The 19,505-nt window shown below is 44.1% G+C and overlaps 1 long non-coding RNA gene across 1 annotated transcript; it reads left to right on the top strand.

Moving 5' to 3' along the window:
* Nucleotides 1-7,138: 7,138 nt before the first annotated feature.
* LOC145528560 (uncharacterized) lies at nt 7,139-17,612 on the top strand. Its single transcript, XR_014070504.1, has 3 exons — nt 7,139-7,380; nt 13,987-14,272; nt 17,035-17,612. It is a non-coding gene; the product is annotated as an uncharacterized LOC145528560 (long non-coding RNA).
* The last annotated feature ends 1,893 nt before the right edge of the window (nt 17,613-19,505 follow it).

The following is a 19,505-nucleotide window of genomic DNA, read 5'->3' as shown; positions in this document are numbered from 1 at the left end:
GTGTCAAAAAATTGATGCTTTCAAATTGTGGTGCTGGAGAAAACTCTCAAGAGTCTCTTGGACTGCAAGGAGATCAAACCAGTTCATCCTAAAGGAAATCAACACTGAATAGTGATTGGAAGGACTGATGCTGAAGCTGAAGCTCCAATACTTTGGCCACCTGATTCAAAAGCTGACTCTTTGGAAAAGACCCTGAGGCTGGGAATGATTGAAAGCTAAAGGAGAAGAGGGCGGCAGTGGATGAGCTCCAATACTTTGGCCACCTGATTCAAAAGCTGACTCTTTGGAAAAGACCCTGAGGCTGGGAATGATTGAAAGCTAAAGGAGAAGAGGGCGGCAGTGGATGAGATGGTTAGATAGCATCATCAACTCAATAGACATGAAACTGAGCAAACTCTCGGAGACAGTGAAGGACAGGGGAGCCCGGCATGCTGCAGTCCATGAAATTGCAAAGAGACCGATGCGGCTTAGCAGCGGAGCACAATAACAAAGATCAGGAAGAAGGCAAGAATGTCCATTCCTATTACTTTTCTTCAACATAGTAGTGAAGGTCCTAGCCAGAGCAATTAGCAAGAAAAAGAAGTCAAAGACATTCAGATCGAAAGGGAAGAAGTTATACTGTCACCAGTAAGTTCTTATTTATTAAGGAGAGTCAAATCCATCATGGCACTTCCTCTCATTATTTAGATTTGGCAACAATGGCAACACAAACTTTTAAAAGTAACTCAGACTGTCACAGAATAAAACATTCAGCAGAAGTCCTCATATATTAAAGTCGATGGCAGTCTAATATATTAAAGTCCATAACAGGCTAACAGCACCTGCAGTTTACAAAGTTTCTCAACCAGTCCATCCTAAAGGAAATCAGTCCTGAACATTCACTGGAAGGACTGATGCTGAAGCTGAAACCCAATGCTTTGGCCACCTGATGTGAAGAGCTGACTCATTGGAGAAGACCCTGAAGCTGGGAAAGACTGAAGGCAGGAGGAGAAGGGGACAACAGAGGATGAGATGGTTGGATGGCATCTCTGACTCAATGGACACGAGTTCGAGTAAACTCTGGGAGCTGGAGATGGACAGGAAAGCCTGGCGTCCTGCAGTTCATGGGGTCAAAAAGAGTTGGACACAGCTGAGAGACTGAACTGAACTGAAGCATATACTGGAAATTTTATCTCATTTAATCCCACATTTAACCCTTCAAGGCAGGCACTGTGCTCATCCCATTTCACAGATGAGGCTTAGAAAGGTTTCTCATGTATACATGGTCCCAGAGAAATATGAAACAGAACTTGAAATCCAACATAAGCTTGTTCACCTCAAATATACCCTTTATGTAAACTACATTTTGGTTTTTGTGCCTCAAGGCCTGTCATTCCCTGTATTAGAAAAACCCTACTTACCAGCCTTATTTGAACTTTATCATATATCTATAGTTCCAGCAAACCCCTTCCTGGGAAATAATGTATCTCAGGGCCACTCTGAAACACTAATATTTCTTTCTAAAGGCTATAAAGTGAAAGTAGCAACCTAAAACCATATGAAATGTTCTGCAGTATTCCGTTCAACTAAATTTCTTTCTTCTTTATGTCAAAGTTCTTTTGTCTTGCTTTTGCATTTAGTTTTAAATTATTGAAATAGATGTAAAGTGAATGACTCGATGTTTCAAATTATAAAGATAAAAGGCATATTAATAGACTTTTTAAAAGAAGATTTGGGAGCTTGTGAAATGATTTCTACCCAGGGACTCCCAACTACATATTACCGAGCTGCTTATAACCAAGAATCTAAATTAGAAAGAAAATGAGCAAGTCTGAATAAGACTTTATCATTCTTAAAGGAATTAGTTAATATTTCAAATGTGTTCATTAAAGACACACAGTGCCACATGCCAGAGGCTTTAACTTCCCAAGCTTATTTTTAAAACCCTAATTATAGTAATAAAAGCGAAAAAAATGCACTCAATACTTTATTTATAGAAAAAAAGGATATTCAAATGCCTATTTTTATGTATAATTCAATTCCCCTTAAAAGAATTTGAATATCAAACTCACCTTATCCATACCCACAATCATATTTTTTAACCAAAACTGCCCACAGTGATTCTTACGAGGACTTATCTGATTTAACTTACATTACTTAATAGTAGTGATGTCTATCATGGTAATTATTCATGGGTGAGTGCTGCTGCTGCAGCATCAAAAACTGAAAAAATAAATACAGGACCTCCGCCATTTGAATGAGGTATGAGTTATGCCCTGATTTTTTTCCTTCCTAAAATTCAGTTAATCAACTTATTTTAATGTGTCTAGTTTTTCCCAGTATTAAAATTATCTACCAAAGTCAGTTTCCACATAAATTAAACTCGTTACACCCCCAGTTCCGATGTTCCTCTGGGACTGCAAAACTTTTCTGCAAAGGGCAAGATGGTAAATATTTTAGGCTGCAAGGACCATAGAGTCTCAGTGGGTCATACATCTTTTGTTGTTTATTGTTTTTTGCTTATTTGTTTGTACTATCCTTTAAAATATAAACAGCATGTCTAGTTCCCGCAGGCTGTATACAAACAAGACTCAGGTTACATCTGGCTCTCAGACTACAGTTTGCTGCCCCCAGCTGTGATGGTTTCCTATAAGGCACCACTTAAAGAGGCACTTTTTTTTTCTCTTAAGAAAAAAGACCTTGGATTTTTGCTGAGTGATAACTTCTATGAGACGTAATCTCCCATAAGCTAGTGGTACAGCTTTGAATAAGCCACTCAGTCTCTCTGGGTTTTCTTTTCTGTTTTATCTATAAATGAGTAGATGATTTTCATGGGAGGGAGGAGACAGACAGATCTATGGGTCTCTGGGTAGGATGTGGGGTGATAGGAGAGAGGAGAGCTACAGTAAAAAGTGAGTGGAGGTTCCACGTGGCCAGAGCTTGGGAGCTGTGGAAGCCAGAAGCTCCAAACCGCGTTTGTAAGCTGCTCGCCTTCTGCCACCTGCAATGCTTACATCCATCCATGTAACATCTATGAAATCTGGACACTTACAGAGAGATGAATAAAGTATTCACCTCAGCACAGTTGTAAGTCTGATATTCAACCAGAGACACGGGTTTGATGTCTGGGTCAGGAAGATCCCCTGGAAGAGGAAATGGCAACCCACTCCAGTATTCTTGCCTGGAAAGTCCGATGGACAGAGAAGACTGGCAGACTACAGTCCATGGGGTCACAAAGACTCGGACACGACTGACCTCATATTGCTCACCCCATGTTCAGTTCAGTTCAGTCGCTCAGTCATGTCCAACTCTTCGCGACTCTATGGACCGAAGCACACCAGGCCTCCCTGTCCATCACCAACTCCCGGAGTCTACCCAAACTGTCCACTGAGTCAGTGATGCCATCCAACCATCTCATCCTCTGTCACCCCCTTCTCCTCCTGCCCTCAATCTTTCCCAGAATCAGGGTCTTTTCAAATGAGTCAGCTCTTCACATCAGGTGGCCAACGTATTAGCTCAATAGACGGAGTTGTTGGGAAAAGGAACAGAGACTTTATTCAGAAAGTCAGCCGATGGAGAAGATGGTGACCCCCTGTCTGGAAGAACCATCTTGCCTGAGTTAGAATTCAGGTTTCTTTTATACTAAAAGGGGTGAGGTTTAGCGTCAAACATTACCAGACTCCAAAAGGAGGGGGGCGGGGTCTGTTTATTTCTTCCTTACTGCCTCCCTCCACAGGTGGGCCAGGTCAGGAAGTCTCCTGTGAGCTAAACAAAGGCATTTTTGCTTAAGGCTCATTACCTGGGTGTTTGAACAAACTCTGGGAGATAGTGATGGACAGGGAAGCCTGGCGTGCTGCAGTCCATGGGGTCACCAAGAGTCGGACACGACTGAGCAACTGAACAACAATGTTACCTGGGAGGCAGGGTCCCCAGAGATGGGCCATTACGTGGAATTTAAGCTTAAAAGCAACATCCCTTTAGTGATGAACTTGAATGCAAAGGTTCTTCCGATGACATTAGCATTACCTGCGCCTGCAGTAAGGGGAGGTCAGAAAGCTGGACATCCCTGGGGAGAGTTTCTTGGGGAACACGTTCTGGATTTGACCCCAGCCCTGAGCAAAGACAGAAGCAGCACCTTCCCAGCTCGAAGGAGCAACAATCAAGTCTGTGGTTAAGAGATGCTAGGTTCCACGTGGAGGGGCACACGCAGCTCAGGGTGGTCCAAGCGGAAGACAGGAGTCAAGGGAGTCGAGAAGAGGTTGGAGGGTGGGCAGGATGAAGTCAGGAAGGACAACACAGGTCGTGCGGAGCAGCCCATGCTGGACGCCATGGGCGAAGGGATTCACTGAGGGCTTTTCAGCAGGAGGTCTCAGGGTCAAATCCACATTTATGATAAATCACCCTTGCGTCTGTTAGCCTGGTTGTGAGGGAACAGGCCAGAGCTGGAAGATGAATTAGAAACTGATCCCTTATCCTGGGCAGGGGGTGATGAAGCCCTGGCTAAAAGTCATAAAAGATCAGAATAGAGAAGATGAATCTCAGCAATATTATACAGCAAAATTGTAAAGACTTGGGGCTGATGGGAAGTGGTGGGAAGGGAGAGGGAGGGGAGGAGAAACGAGGAGACTGTGGATGGTGCTTCCCACTTCACTGAGGTGGGAGAGAAAACCCAGGAACCACAGAGGCCGACTTGGGCAACTGAGATTAGGGACTCCAGGGCGGACCCATGATGGTGAGGAAGGTCCAGGGAAGAATGGAACAGCCGGGAAAGGTGCCTCGTAAGCAGACGTGGGCCAGAGGACGGTGGGCAGAAAGGAGGACCACCCAGGAAAGGAGTGAGGGGCGGGGAGAGAGCACTGATGGAAAAACTGACCACCTACAGACCCCCACCGTCCCACCTGGCGGACATGCCTGTAGGCAGAAAGAGCAAAGCCTGATAACCTTGCCAAGATTGAGTTCTGGGATCTTGACCAAAATGACCCAGGTACTCTGGGCCTCCTGTTCTTCATTTGCAGAAGAGGGGCTTCAGTAGTTTATCTTACAAGTTCCTTCTTACCCAGCCTTTTCTCATTCTATAAAATGTGCCGTCATTGGCCAGGATTTGCCCTGCTGCTGCTGCTGCTGCTGCTAAGTCGCTTCAGTCATGTCCGACTCTGTGCGACCCCATAGACGGCAGCTCACCAGGCTCCCCCGTCGCTGGGATTCTCCAGGCAAGAACACTGGAGTGGGTTGCCATTTCCTTCTCCAATGCATGAAAGTGAAAAGTGAAAGTGAAGTTGCCCAGTCATGTCCAACTCTTAGCGACCCCATGGACTGAAGCCTGCCAGGCTCCTCCGTCCATGCGATTTTCCAGGCAAAAGAGTACTGGAGTGGGGTGCCATTGCCTTCTCCTATTTGCCCTGATGATAAGACCTCAAAGAGGCAGATATACTTCTGCGGTCCTCAGCTAAGCACATCCTCAAATCCAAAGAAACATCATATTCAAATACTCCAGTTCCATGGCAATGTCTTTTCTCACCTATGCAAATGTTGTAATAAATGCAATTATCTGCAAGTCATGTATATACAGGTAGGTATGTACTCACATACATATATATAATATAGGATCACATAGGCATTATACGAGTTATCGTTTTACTCAACAGATTTTCTGATTTCTTAAGTAGGAGGGAATGTTTCTATTTTTATTCAGTCTCCCTCAGAAGTATTCATGCTCTGCAGCAGGTTTATATTCAGTGGACATTACCTTTATCTGAAGAAGTGATTTACCCACAGATCACATTAACAGCCTGCCCCAGTAGCTACTGGAGCTGTTATCTTCAAGCGTCCTCAGATCAGAAGAAACAAATCTTTAAAGTATTAATTGCTTGTGCAAAATAAACTAGCTATTTCAGATTAAAATATACTAACTACTATACACAAAACAGATAACCTACAAGGACCTACTGAATAGCACAGGAAACTACAACTCAATATTTTGTAGTAATCTATGAGGGAAAAAGACTCTGAAAAACAAAACATATATATGTATTCAGTTATATATATAACAATATATATTCAGTTATATATTTTTAGTTTTAGGTGTATAGCACAGTGATTCTGCGACTATACATACTATAGTGTATAGCACAATATATAGAGTTATATAGGCATACATGTATATAGCCATATATATATACATATTAAACTGCATCACTGTGGCTATACACCTGAAACTAACAAAACATTGTAAAATTATAGTGTAGAAAACACTTCAGCTATTTTCAGTTCAGTTCAGTTCAGTCGCTCAGTCGTGTCTGACTCTGCGACCCCATGAACAGCAGCACGCCCCTCCCTGTCCATCACCAGCTCCCGGAGCTTACCCAAACTCATATCCATCGAGTGGGTGATGCCATCCAACCATCTCATCCTCTGTCATCCCCTTCTCCTCCTGCCTTCAATCTTCCCCAACAGCTATTTTACTGTGTATTAAAACCATTTCACTCTCCCAAATTTGACAGGACAGAGATAAGCTCAACCATACCATTATGCCCTTTAGATAAAACTGTACTGATTAAACTTATTTTTCCTTTAATAAATAAACATCACACTTGTAATGATTTTTTATAGCAAGTACTATATCCTTGGGACATATACTCTGGTTTCCCAAAAGCCCATCAGCTATAACTTCATATGAGCACACAGGCTGAACACACATGATTAGGGACTCTGGCAGTTAAGTATGTGTCATACATGCTTGTGTAATTTTAATAAACTAAACAGGGTCACACAGACAAATAGATATGTTTAGGAGGACCTTTAACCCAAGGATGACAAATCACCTTCAAAGCCTTTAGGCGTACCCAGAGCAAAATTTAATCCACCCTGGCAGCTAGGCAGTAATCCCACAAAGAGGCTGCTAGATCGTCCAGGTGGGGGTGTGGCTGCTCCCAGCTCCCCTCCCTTTCTCCCAGGCCCACGGTTTTCTTTTCAGGATCTGAGACACCTAGGAATCTCTTGTTCTGAATCACTAGGAAATTCATGCAGAGTCTGTAGGGGATTCATAAATAAGGGCCCCTCCCCTCCCCCAAAAAAACAAAGCAAACGTTCGAGACATTTTAACCTTCACCTGAGCAGAAATTCCAGCCACCCTTAAAAGATCCTCAAAGAAAGCCCCCTCGCAGAGGATGAGCGCTTCCGGAGCTTTTGCACTCAGCAGGATAAAGACCGCCCGGCGCGCCCCCCTCGCTGCCCACGGACCGCTGCGGCCGAGTCACAGCAGCTAAGTTTCTTGTCCCCGCCGAGCAGAAGACAACCCTCCGCCCGCAAAGGCTAAGGAATTCTTCCCAGGGGCAAACGCTTAACACACAATTGAAATGCCTTAGGCTCCTTCCTCCCCAAACTGGAGGTCTGAACCCCCCGGTGAGTAGCTACAGCTTTTCCATAAACGGCAGAAATGCTAAGAGAACTTGATGACAATCACCTGCCTTACCTTACGGGGCGGGGGGGACGTGGGTGGGTGCATACAAGGGACCATTAAACCCAACACTTTCACAGACCTCCTTGGTTTCCCCCGGCCAGGAAAGATGGGGCCGGGCTGGCTGGGGGCGGCGGGAGGAACGAATGAAGAGCCCGGGATGGGGACCGCGCCCCCGCCGACGTGGCCCACCCCGTAGTGGCCGGACCCCTGAGACAATGGAGCGACATTGTCCCGCGGGGGTCGCGGTCAAGGGTCAGTAGATGGGTGGAAGACGCGACGGCCTGGGGGGCCTCCTTCACCCCTACATCTTTGTTCTCTGAAGTCGTCGCCGTCTTGCATCCCCAAAGAAAAAGAGAAAGAGGCCGAACCCCCGCCGGCCCCCAGGAGTGGCCGCGGAGGGCCCCCCGCGCCGCTCCTCCCGTCTCCCGTGGCAACCAGAGGCTTCCAGCCCCTCTCAACCGGCAGCCTGTCGTCTCCTCCCGGGCTGGTCCAGAGTTCGGAGGGTTTCAGCTCTCAGCCCGCGTCCCCTTCCGGGAAAGAGACCGCCAGCCCCCTCTCCACGCCCGCCCCCGTCTCCACCCCGGGACTCTGGCTGGGGAGGGGGGGTGGGTACCTGGCGACGCAGGTGCCAGCAGCCCACACCCTCCTGGGCTCGCCCCGCCGAACCTCGGGACCGGGAGGCGAGGCTGCCCGGCCGAAGCGCCCCGCGCTGGGGACCGCGCCCGGCGCCCGCCGCCGCCCCTACCTGCTGGAGAAGGGTGCCCCGCAGCCGGGACCCCGGGAGTCGGCTCCGAGTGCGCCCCACGAGGGTGCGCGGCGCGCCGCTGCCCTGCGCTTTCCCGGGGCCGTGGCGCGCTCGGGGAGGGCGCGCCGGGCGCACCCGGGGCCGGTGAGCGCCGCTCTCGTCCCGGCCGGCGGTGCGGACTGGGCGGCCGGGGCCCGGCTTCCGCGGCCGCGCACGGGCTCCCGGGCGCCGCTCCGGCCGCCGGGGCTCTGCGGAGCCCGCCTCCGTCCGGGCCGGCCGCCGCCTCCTTCCCACGCGCTCGCGCGCCGGGACCGCGCCTCTGCTCTCGCTGCGCCTCCTGTGCCCCCTCCGGCTTCTCCCGCCTCCCGCCCCGCCGGCCAATCTAAGAGCGGGGCTCACTCTTCAAACTTCTGCGTCCGGACTCGGCCCGAAGCGGGGCGGCGGGACGGGAACGCGGGGGCGGAGGCCCGGGCGCGGGGCCCGTGCGCGGTGGCCCGGGGCTGCGACCTGGAGCGGGCATCCCCCGTGAGCCGGCCGACCTGAACAAAGGCCATCGCGAGGACTGTGGCAGTTGTCACCCGCGGAGATGAGTGACCCTGTTTAAAGACGCAGAGGCCCTGACCGTCCTTCCCGCTCTGGTATTCGAGAGCCCCTGAGATTCTCCTGAAATCTCCGAAATAACTAACTGAAGCCTGGGACGACCACCCCCGGCAAGGAAAAGCCCGACTCCAGGCAACTGCGCTCTGTTGCAGTTTTCAGGACAGAATAGAAAGCTGCCCTGCCCACTCCCCAAGATTTTGTTTTTGGTTGGCTGTGTAAACATATTTCACTGTCCACATTTTGCTATAAGGGCCATATTCGATATTAATTCCAGAGTTAATGTGATATACATACATAGATATATGCGTACCTGCATATACAAATATATATATATGTATAGATGAGTTTGTAAACATATGTACAGACACATAATAGTATATAGTAGCAGACGGATAATAGCAGAGGTCTTGTTTATAACACTCAGTAACTGTTTATTCCAGTGAGATTATAATTATATTAATTATTAATTATCGGATATATTTGCATAACTCCTAGGCTACATGTGTATATGAAAAATAGAAGATGTAGGGATGTCTGCAAGGAATATAAGTTTCATATTAAATGACATTATACCAGTGCACGTTCAGGAAAGGATTAAATAATGACTCTGAGATACTGTCTTGATTGTCATTTATATCTCATATATTTCTGTCGTTTGAGATATATTTTTTTTGAATTTCAAGATAGGATCAATGAAATGAGCTAATTTACTTTGTAATGACATGAGACTGGAGACACTTTCTCTATATAATGTGAGGAGAACAAATCCCAAGCCAGATTTAATTTCTTATAAAAATAATTTACAACATCATAGAATTTACCAAAGCAATTCAGCAATAGTTTTAAAAATAATGTAGACTAGTAAGAATGAGTATGAATTCGAAGGAAAATAAATATTTTAGCACCTAACTGTTTTCTTGTCCTTTTATATATTGACACCAAGAGATAGATATGGACTGTGAGGACTGTTACTCATTTCTATGTTCATTGTGTTGTATAATATGTGAAACCATTCCATTTCTCTCTTTTTTTTTTAACATTTTATTTGTATTGTTAACCATTGTGATCCTTAACAATGTTGTGATAGTTTCAGGCATACAGGAAAGGGACTCACTCATGCATATACATGTATCCGTTCTCCCCCAAACTTCCCTCCCATCCAGGCTGCCACATAGCACTGAGCAGAGTTCCCTGTGCCGTACAGTAGGTCCTTGTTGGTTGTCCATAGCAGGAGAGAGCTAACCTACCAAAAGTTAGCTCTGGTAACCAGCTGTTAAACTCCCTGGTACTTCAGACAGTGAAGAACCCAACTGCAATGCAGGAGACCCAAGTTCAATCCCTCAGTTGGGAAGATCCCCTGGAGAAGGGAATGGCAACCCACTCCAATATTCTTGCCTGGAAAATTCCATGGATAGAGGAGCCTGACAGGCTACAGTCCATGGAGTAGCAGAGTCAGACATGACTGACTGGCTGTCAAACTCCGCACACATAAAATAAAAAATGCCTTTTAAAATACGTGAATTCAGAGTGAACGTTTACCGTGAGTATGGCTAGCATGCTTATATTCCTCAAATATAGGTTGTATATTTGATATAGGTTTATATCTAGCATATATCTGTTTCTACAATAGCAGCTTATAGTTATAAGAAACTAAAAGAAAATCTGTTCATAAAAACCTATAAATCATAAACAAGACCACATTTATATTCCAGCTATTCCCATCACATTCTGCATCCTGTAGTCTTAACGGTGGCTTCAAATACACAACTGACGTTGATAAGGTTTTAAAAAATGATTTTGCTAACCAAGCATATAGGCAATATATTATTAAGAACGTCAATATTGGTTCAGTTCCCAGAGGTAATTTTTCTCTTTAAAGTGAGATGTAAATGCTGGTTTGCCGTTGGTGAGCACTGTTTTCAAGGAGACACCCAATTCTGAAATAGTAATTCTTTCGCTAGCACAGAAGCAGGCATTATCCAGCTTTGGCAACCCCGGAAGGTGTGCGGTAGTAAGAGAGGACTGCCTCAAACAGAAACTCCAACACAGCTACCGTCACATCCTGACTGAGAGCGCTTGTCACTTTTCAGAACATAAATTATTATGGGAAAGGGTGTGTGGTAAATGCTTTGTATTTTATTACACTCATAGTCCACTGTACCTGTCACATACCTGTCTTGAATGAACTGGAAATTTTAAAGTGAAAATGCAGTAATTTGCAAATTCTCAACATTGTGGGGAACAGGGATATTCATTTCCCATAAAATAACATGTCTAGATTAAAGTTATGTCCTTAACTATGGACATTTGGTGTTGCTATGGGCCAGCAAAAAGAGAATTTCATATATATCACTGGGAAACAGCATCATATTTAAATCAATGCACAGTTATAACTCCTGCATCTCCAAAGTATATGACAGCCCAGTTTCCCTATTTATTTCCTGTGAACTGAGTGCTTGTATGCCTCTGAAATTCATCTGTGGATATCCTCACCCTGATGTGAAGGTACTCAGAGGAGGAGCTTTGGGGGGCGATGAGGTCATGTGGGTGGAGCCCCCATGATGGGGTTGGTGATGAGAAGACGTGGAGAGCGTGCTTGTTTGCGCTGTATTCTCTGCCATGAGACAACACTATGAAGAGACAGCCATCTGCAACCCACAAGAGGGCCTTCCCCAGAATCCCACCACGCTGGGGCTCTGATCTGACTTCCGGCCTCCAGAAATGTGAGAAATAAATTTGTGTTGTCAATAAGCATACACTAATTTGTGTTTCCCAGGTGGCTCAGTGGTAAAGAAGTCAAGGTTCAATCCCTGGTTCAGGTAGATCCCCTAGAGAAGGAAATGGCAACCCATGCCAGTATTCCTGCCTGGAGATTCTCATGGACAGAGGAGCCTGGCGGGCTACAGTCCATGGGGTCACAGAGAGTCAGACTAAACAGCAGCAGCAACAGCTAATTTGTCATGGCAACCCAAATTAAGACATTATTCTATCAGCTACTGAGGGAGGGGTATTCAAATCTCCAGCCATGATTTTGAATTTTTGTAGTTTTCCTCACACTTCTGTCAGTTTTTACTTCATGCGTTTAGAATTTCCATTTTCAGTGCATAATGTTTAAACTTGTTCTGCACTTCTGGTGAATTGATCCCTTTATCATTTTGAAATGATAGAAATGGTATGGACCTAACAGAAGCAGAAGATATTAAGAAGAGGTGGCAAGAATACACAGAAGAACTTTACAAAAAAGATCTTCACGACCCAGATAATCACGATGGTGTGATCACTCACCTAGAGCCAGACATCCTGGAATGTGAAGTCAAGTGGGCCTTAGGAAGCATCACTATGAACAAAGCTAGTGGAGGTGATGGAATTCCAGTTGAGCTATAACAAATCCTAAAAGATGATGCTGTGAAAGTGCTGCACTCAATATGCCAGCAAATCTGGAAAACTCAGCAGTGGCCACAGGACTGGAAAAGGTCAGTTTTCATTCCAATCCCAAAGAAAGGCAATGCCAAAGAATGCTTAAACTACCGCACAATTGCACTCATCTCACATGCTAGCAAAATAATGCTCAAAATTCTCCAAGCCAGGCTTTAGTAGTACATGAACAGAACTTCCAGATGTTCAAGCTGGATTTAGAAAAGGCAGAGGAACCAGAGACTTCCTCTTCAGAGAGTTTTTAGAGACTTCCCTGTAGCTCAAACTTCCCTGTAGCTCAGTGGTGAATCTGCCTGCGAGGCAGGAGACCACAGTTCAATCCCTGGGTTGGAAAGTTCCTCTGGAGAAGAGAATGGCAATCCACTCCAGCATTCTTGCCTGGAGAATTACATGGGTAGAGAAGCCTGGCAGGCTACATACAGTTCATGGGGTCACAAAGAGTCAGACACAACTGAGTGACTAAGCCAGTCCACAGAGGAACCAGAGATCAAATTGCCAACTTCTGTTGGATCATCGTAAAAGCTAGAGAGTTCCAGAAAAACATCTATTTCTGCTTTATTGACTATGCCAAAGCCTTTGATTGTATGGATCACTACAAACTGTGGAAAATTCTTCAAGAAGTGGATATACCAGACCACCTGACCTGCCTCCTGACAAATCTGTATGCAGATCAAGAACCACCAGTTAGAACTGGACTTGGAAAAACAGACTGGTTCCAAATCAGGAAAGGAGAATGTCAAGGCTGTAAGTTGTCCCCCTGCTTATCTAAATTATATGCAGAGTACATTATGAGAAATGCTGGGATGGATGAAGCACAAGCTGGAATCAAAATTGCTAGGAGAAATATCAATAACCTCAGATATGCAGATGACACCACCTTATGGCTGAAAGAGAAGAGGAACTAAAGAGCCTCTTGATGAAAGTGAAAGAGGAGCATGAAAAAGTTGGCTTAAAACTCAGCATTCAGAAAACTAAGATCATGGCATCTGGTCCCATTGCTTCATGGCAAATAGATGGGGAAACAGTGACAGACTGTATTTTCTTGGGCTCCCAAATCACTGCAGATGATGACTGCAGCCATGAAATTAAAAGATGCTTGCTCCTTGGAAGAAAAGTTATGACCAACCTAGATAGCATATTAAAAAGCAAAGACATTACTTTGCCAACAAAGTCTGTCTAGTCAAAACTATGGTTTTTCCAGTAGTCATATATGGATGTGAGAGTTGGGCTATAAAGAAAGCTGAGCATCGAAGAATTGATCCTTTTGAACTGTGGTGTTGGAGAAGACTCTTGAGAGTCCCTTGGACTGCAGGAAATCCAACCAGTCCATCCTAAAGGAAATCATCCCTGGGAGTTCATTGGAAGGACTGATGTTGAAGCTGAAGCTCCAATACTTTGGCCACCTGATGCGAAAACCTGACATTGGAAAAGACCCTGATGCTGGGAAAGATTGAAGGCAGGAGGAGAAGGGGACGACAGAGGATGAGATGGCTGGATGGCATCACTGACTCGATGGATATGAGTTTGAGTGAACTCCGGGAATTGGTGATGGACAGGGAGGCCTGGCGTGCTGTGGTCCATGGGGTCGCAAAGAGTCAGACACGACTGAGTGACTGAACTGAACTCCTAGTATTCTCTGGAATAAGATTTACTTTTTCTGATAATGACATCTGATATCTCTAGCTTTTTTTTTTTTTTTTTTGGTTAGTAGTTGCATGGTGTCTCATTCCATCTTTTAAACTTAAATTATTTGTGTCTTTCTGTTTAGAGTGTGATTCTGTGGGAGGAGGTTATGGGCAGGATGTGACACCGGTTGACTCCCGAGCTCCGTGTGGGCGAGCAGGGGCTCCTGACCCGTCCGCTGTGCCTGGGACTGTGCCCACCATCCCCGCAGGGGGAGCTGAGTTCAGGGACACCATCCTCAGACCACTGTGAGACCATCCGGATACGACATGTGCCTGAACTCCATTAAGGTCTTTCTATAAACTTTTAAGATTCTACTGGGCAAGTGCGGAAGTCCATTTGTCTTGTAGAGTCCGGAACAAGCCTTGGAGGTAAGTCTCTTTGCTTATTACACCTGCCAACTACCAGTCTGGAATGGCTGCCTCTTTCTTGGTCTCTGCTTGCCCTCCAGGACGGGGCCAGTTTCAGATTTCACCTGCAGAATTTCTGAGGCTGGGAACCATCATTTGGGTACCTTCGTTACCATAGAGATACTGATATCATTTGTATATGCAGAGCTTATTGACAAAAAGATGAGGCTCAGACAACTTCAGACATTGTATTGTGGTTGTTGAGACCACATATGTGGTGTGAAATCTATTTATACATCTATGTGTTGTTCATGAAAGTGTTTGCAGTTTTATAAATGGTACCAACAATCTAGAAACATTTTTAGTTTTAAAATATTCTTACTTTCTAAAATATCATTGTTTTTCTTTTGGTTTAAATATACTTAACCTTTAGTTCAGAGCTAACCCGTGCCTTTTGTACCATCACTCCTTTGAGTTTCCAGGAGTCAGAATAAGGCAGTGGTCAAGCGGTCCTGAAAACCCCTGAGGTAAAAATGACCCTTCATTTCTGCTAAATTCTCCGACTAGAAGAACAGCACCACTAAGAACCATAGAGTTTATATTAAAACTACTTGGGTTACATCTTTTTATCCATTTATCTGTTGCCGGACACTTAGGTTGTGTCTATGTCCTGGCTATTGTAATAGTGCTGCAAAGAACATTGGGGTGCATGTGTGTTTTTGAATTATGGTTTCCTCAGGGTGTATGTCCAAGAGTGGGGTTGCTGGGTCATATGGTAGTTCTGGTTTTAGTTTTCTAAGGAAACTCCATACTCTTCTCCACAGTGGCTATACCAATTTGCATTGCACCAACAGTGCAAGAGGTTCCCTCTTCTCCACACCCTCTCTAGCATTTATTGTCTGTAGATTTTTTGATGATGGCCATTCTGGCTTGGTTATATCAAAGGATCTAAGTGTAGCTGTCCTTTCTTAGTTGCTAAGTCGTGTCCAACTCTTTGTGACACCATGAACTATAGCCCCCCAGGCTCCTCTGTCCACGGGATTTCCCAGGTAAGAATATTGGAATGCATTGCCATTCCCTTCTCCAGGGGATCTTCCCAACCCAGGGATTCAACCTGGGTCTCCTGCATTGCAGGCAGATTCTTTACTGTCTGAGCCACTAGGAAGCCCAATATAAGATGGTACCTATCATAAATCATATGCCCTATTGAATTCAGTTATAAATGTTGTAAGATTGAAAAAAAAACTGAGGGAGAGAAACTGAAAGCTGTGTTGTTAAAAATAACTGTAATCACAACAATTTCAATGAATGTCTTAATTTTCTTGTCTAATGAGCATGTAGCACAATAATAATTACATAAATCATTAGATCTGTCAGATTTAGCAGGTGGAAAGCGTTTATTGCAATAATGCAGTCAACATACAAGTGCCAATCAACAGGAATTATTGGAATTGTAATAGGGTCATATGTTCACTTGGGCTTCCCTAGTAGCTCAGCTGGTAAAGAATCCACCTGCAATGCGGGAGACCATGGTTCGATCCCCGGGTTGGGAAGATCCCCTGGAGAAGGGAAAGGCTGCCCACCCCAGTGTTCTGGCCTGGAGACTTCTGTCAACCGTATAGTCCATTGGGTCACAAAGAGTTGGACACGAATGAGCGACTGTCACTCACTCATGTTCACTTACCCGGGTCGTTTAATCATATCTTTAAAATCCGAAGGTTTTTCCCCTGTGCTATACAATAGGTTCTCATTATTACCTATTTCATACACAGCAGAGTGTGTATAGTTCAGGAGACGGATGCTGGTGAGAGTCGCTCAACAATGTGAATGTACTTAGTGCCACTGAACCGCACAGTTAAATATGGCTAAAATAGCACTTTTCATATTATTCGACTTTTACCACAATAAGAAAAATTTAAAGATATGAAGTTAACCCTAATTAAAGATATGAAGTGGAAAAGAGCCATGCTGTCCAATGCCCCTCTGTCCATGAAATTATCCAGGCAAGAATCCTGGAGTGGGTTGCCATTTCCGTCTCCAGAGGATCTTCCCGAACCAGCGATCAAACCTGGGTCTCCTGCATTGCAGGCAGATGCTTTACCATCTGAGCTACTAGGGAAGTCCATATTAACAGTACAATAATAGGTAAAATACCTGTGTCAGAGCAGAAGTGAATCACAGAGTTATAGCTTAGGCATATTTCAATAAGATGGAGACAGACTCAGTTTGAACCCGAGGGCTTTGATGTGGGAAGGAAGTTTTACTAGAAGTAAGTCAGGGATCCGCATCTTGGTTTAGGTCATTTCATTTCAGGTCAGCAGATATCAAATTCATTTGTTTGAAAAGACAGGGGTAACTGAGGGAATAATGACCCTGGAATCAGAGCCTGTGAGTCGTAAAGCCTGGATGGGACTGAATCTAAGGTAGTGAGACCAAGAAGACGCGTCTACAGGACAGAGTGAGGATCACTGGAGGAAAGGGACTCAACTTATGAGACATATCCAGACTGCGGATGTGACAGACACACGGGGGTGTCACAGTCCTACGGGCCCGACCCCTGGGTTGGGAAGTGTGATACGGTCATAAGACTAGCATCCTCCTCCTGCTTAAAAAAAAAAGTTTACTTTCATATTGTTTTAAATTGCTTAGCAACAAAGTATTTCCTTCCAAAAGAAAAGAGAAAATTTTTTTAAACAAAACTGTTTGAGGGTTGGAGCTGATCTAGGACAGGAAATTTATTTCTAATCAGGGCAAATGATGATTCAAAGTCTTTTCCATCTTAGACATCAGGAGATACGCTTAAGAGCAGGTGGACAGAAACAAAGAAAAACATGAACAGTGAAGCAAGCTGAACGAAGACTAGAGACTCCTAAAGCCAGTGTCTCTGATTCTATCATTTTCCTGTACCTTCTTAGTCAAGAGAAGAGGGCAGATAGAAGTTCCTCCAGAAACATTTCACATCGACAGGAGTCTTAGAAAGCCGCCTTCTGCCTGTGGGCAGATGCACCAGAGGCCAGTTTGATTCTTAAGCAAGGTCAAGTGTTTCTTAACAGTGGTGAAATCTTACATGTGAAGCTCCTTAGCAACTGGGCCCCACTTGTTTCGCTGTTGAAATCTCTGTAATCAATCATTTTACTGTAGTTCAAATCAATTGTATGGATACCATCACCTCTGGGCATTTTAGAAATTTCTCTTGTACGGGAAGATCTTTGTCAGAGAAAATGAAGCATCGTTTCAAATAAATCTCTAGAGACCAAACTGGTTTGTTTTAGCCATCAGATTTTCATGTTGCTCCTCTATATTCCTGTTTAATTAGAAAATCGCTAACAATAAAAGCAAGGTATCCTTGGCCTCTGAAAAACACAATGCTAAAGACTTGAATGTTTAACAATCACATCTTGTCTTTTTAACAATACTGAATACAGTTGTGATGTCTGATAATAACTCAACATCCTTAATGTAGTTTTATGCATTTAAAAAATCTATGTTTTATACAGATACATATTTATATATTTACAGTTATACTTATAAATATATAGTTAACTTATAAATGCGTAAATCTAATTTATAGATTATATATAAAGACAATTATACAAATATAACTTATGAACAGTACTCTGAGATATCTATTTATTTATTTTTATTTATTCTTCTCTTCCTTCCAAAAGGACTGAAAGTTTACAAGGAGAAATATTATAAAGTAGAAAGAGATGAGTAGATTTAAATAAAAGCAAAGGCCAAACAGAACCAAACCATATGATGAAAGAAGTTATTGGTACATACCTCTGTGTGTTGCAAAGTTTCTGGAATGGCAATTGTAATGAATAATTAATTAATAATATCATGAGCATGAATGGCTACTAAAAGTGACCCTCACTCTTGTTTAAGTCTAAGCTGTAAAGTGAATGTAAATATAATCTGTGTCAACATTTGTATTTTTTACCAAATACACGTGTACTATTTCCTTCCATACACGTGTATGGAGGAGGCACACTTTCTTTTCTTGTTATTTTGGACTGGGAAAAATAGCTTCCATGGGGCATTTTATTTAGAGACACATATAGCCAGGTTGTCAAAGAGGCAGTGTTTCAAAATAATTGTACATGAGAACTGACTACACACCTTAGGGAACTCAGCGCTCCATGGGGACCCAAATGGGAAAGAAATTCAAAAAAGGGGGGATATATGTATACATACAGCTGATTCACTTTGCTGTGCAGTAGAAATTAACACAATATTGCAAAGCAACTATGCTCCAATAAAAATTAATTTCACAAATAAAATGCTGTGTGTGCTCAATCACTTAGTCGTGTCCCCCTCTTTGCAACCCCATGGACTGTAGCTCACCAGGTGCCTCTGCCCATGGATTCTCCAGGCAAGAAAAATAGAATACTATACAAGCTTAAAAATAACTGTAGCTAACTCTACCAATAATAATACCCAGGTTTAGAATATCTCAGGTATTTCAAGATAGAATCAACAAAAATAATGTGTTTAGTACTAGAAAGCTTTCAAATCCCTTTTCTATCTTTTAATCTTACCCTTCGTGTAAAATCATTAGTATCACTACTCCCATTTTATGTCTGAAGCCACTGGGCTTCCAGATTTTGAGCAACAGATCTAACTGGGTGAGGGAAAAGGTTTAGGACTCGAGTTCTGATCCCGTGATTCCAAATTGTATGATCTTTTCACCTACCTCTCCTGAAATGGAGGCATAAAAGTTATATTCTAAATCTGTAATTTATATTTTTAATTTACCTTAAGGAGTTTTTCTTCTGAATTTCGTTCCAAGGTCAGCATATCTTAGTGTATTAAGAAGAATTTAAATTAGCACATAAAGTTTATCCAAGAAACTTTTTTTAAGTGTGAACAGTCAATTGAGTGTCTGCTGTCTTTCTTTCTTAGTCGCTCAGTTGTGTCCAACTTTGTGACCCCATGGACTGTAGCCCACCAGGCTCCTCTGTCCATGGGATTCTCCAGGCAAGAATAGTGGAGCGGGTTGCCATTCCCTTCTCCAGGGGATCTTCCCAACCATGGATTGAACACAAGTCTCCTGTGTCTCTTGCATCACAGGCAGATTCTTTTCCCAGGTGAGCCATCAGGTAATCTCATCTTCTGTCCACCAAGGTGGGTCAGAAGATTGTTTCTCAGCCCTCAATGTTCATATGAAGCACCTGAGCATCTTATAAAAGTCCAGACTCAGTGGGTGTGGGGGAGCGCCTGCCCCTGACATGCTCACCTTTTCCATCGCGCC

Source organism: Giraffa tippelskirchi, chromosome 12 (assembly GCF_054371585.1).
Source record: "Giraffa tippelskirchi isolate mGirTip1 chromosome 12, T2T-mGirTip1v1.2.pri, whole genome shotgun sequence".
NCBI classification, from domain to species: Eukaryota; Metazoa; Chordata; class Mammalia; order Artiodactyla; family Giraffidae; genus Giraffa; species Giraffa tippelskirchi.
The sequence above is the reverse complement of the archived record's forward strand: the minus strand, read 5'-3'. Positions and strand labels throughout refer to the sequence as shown.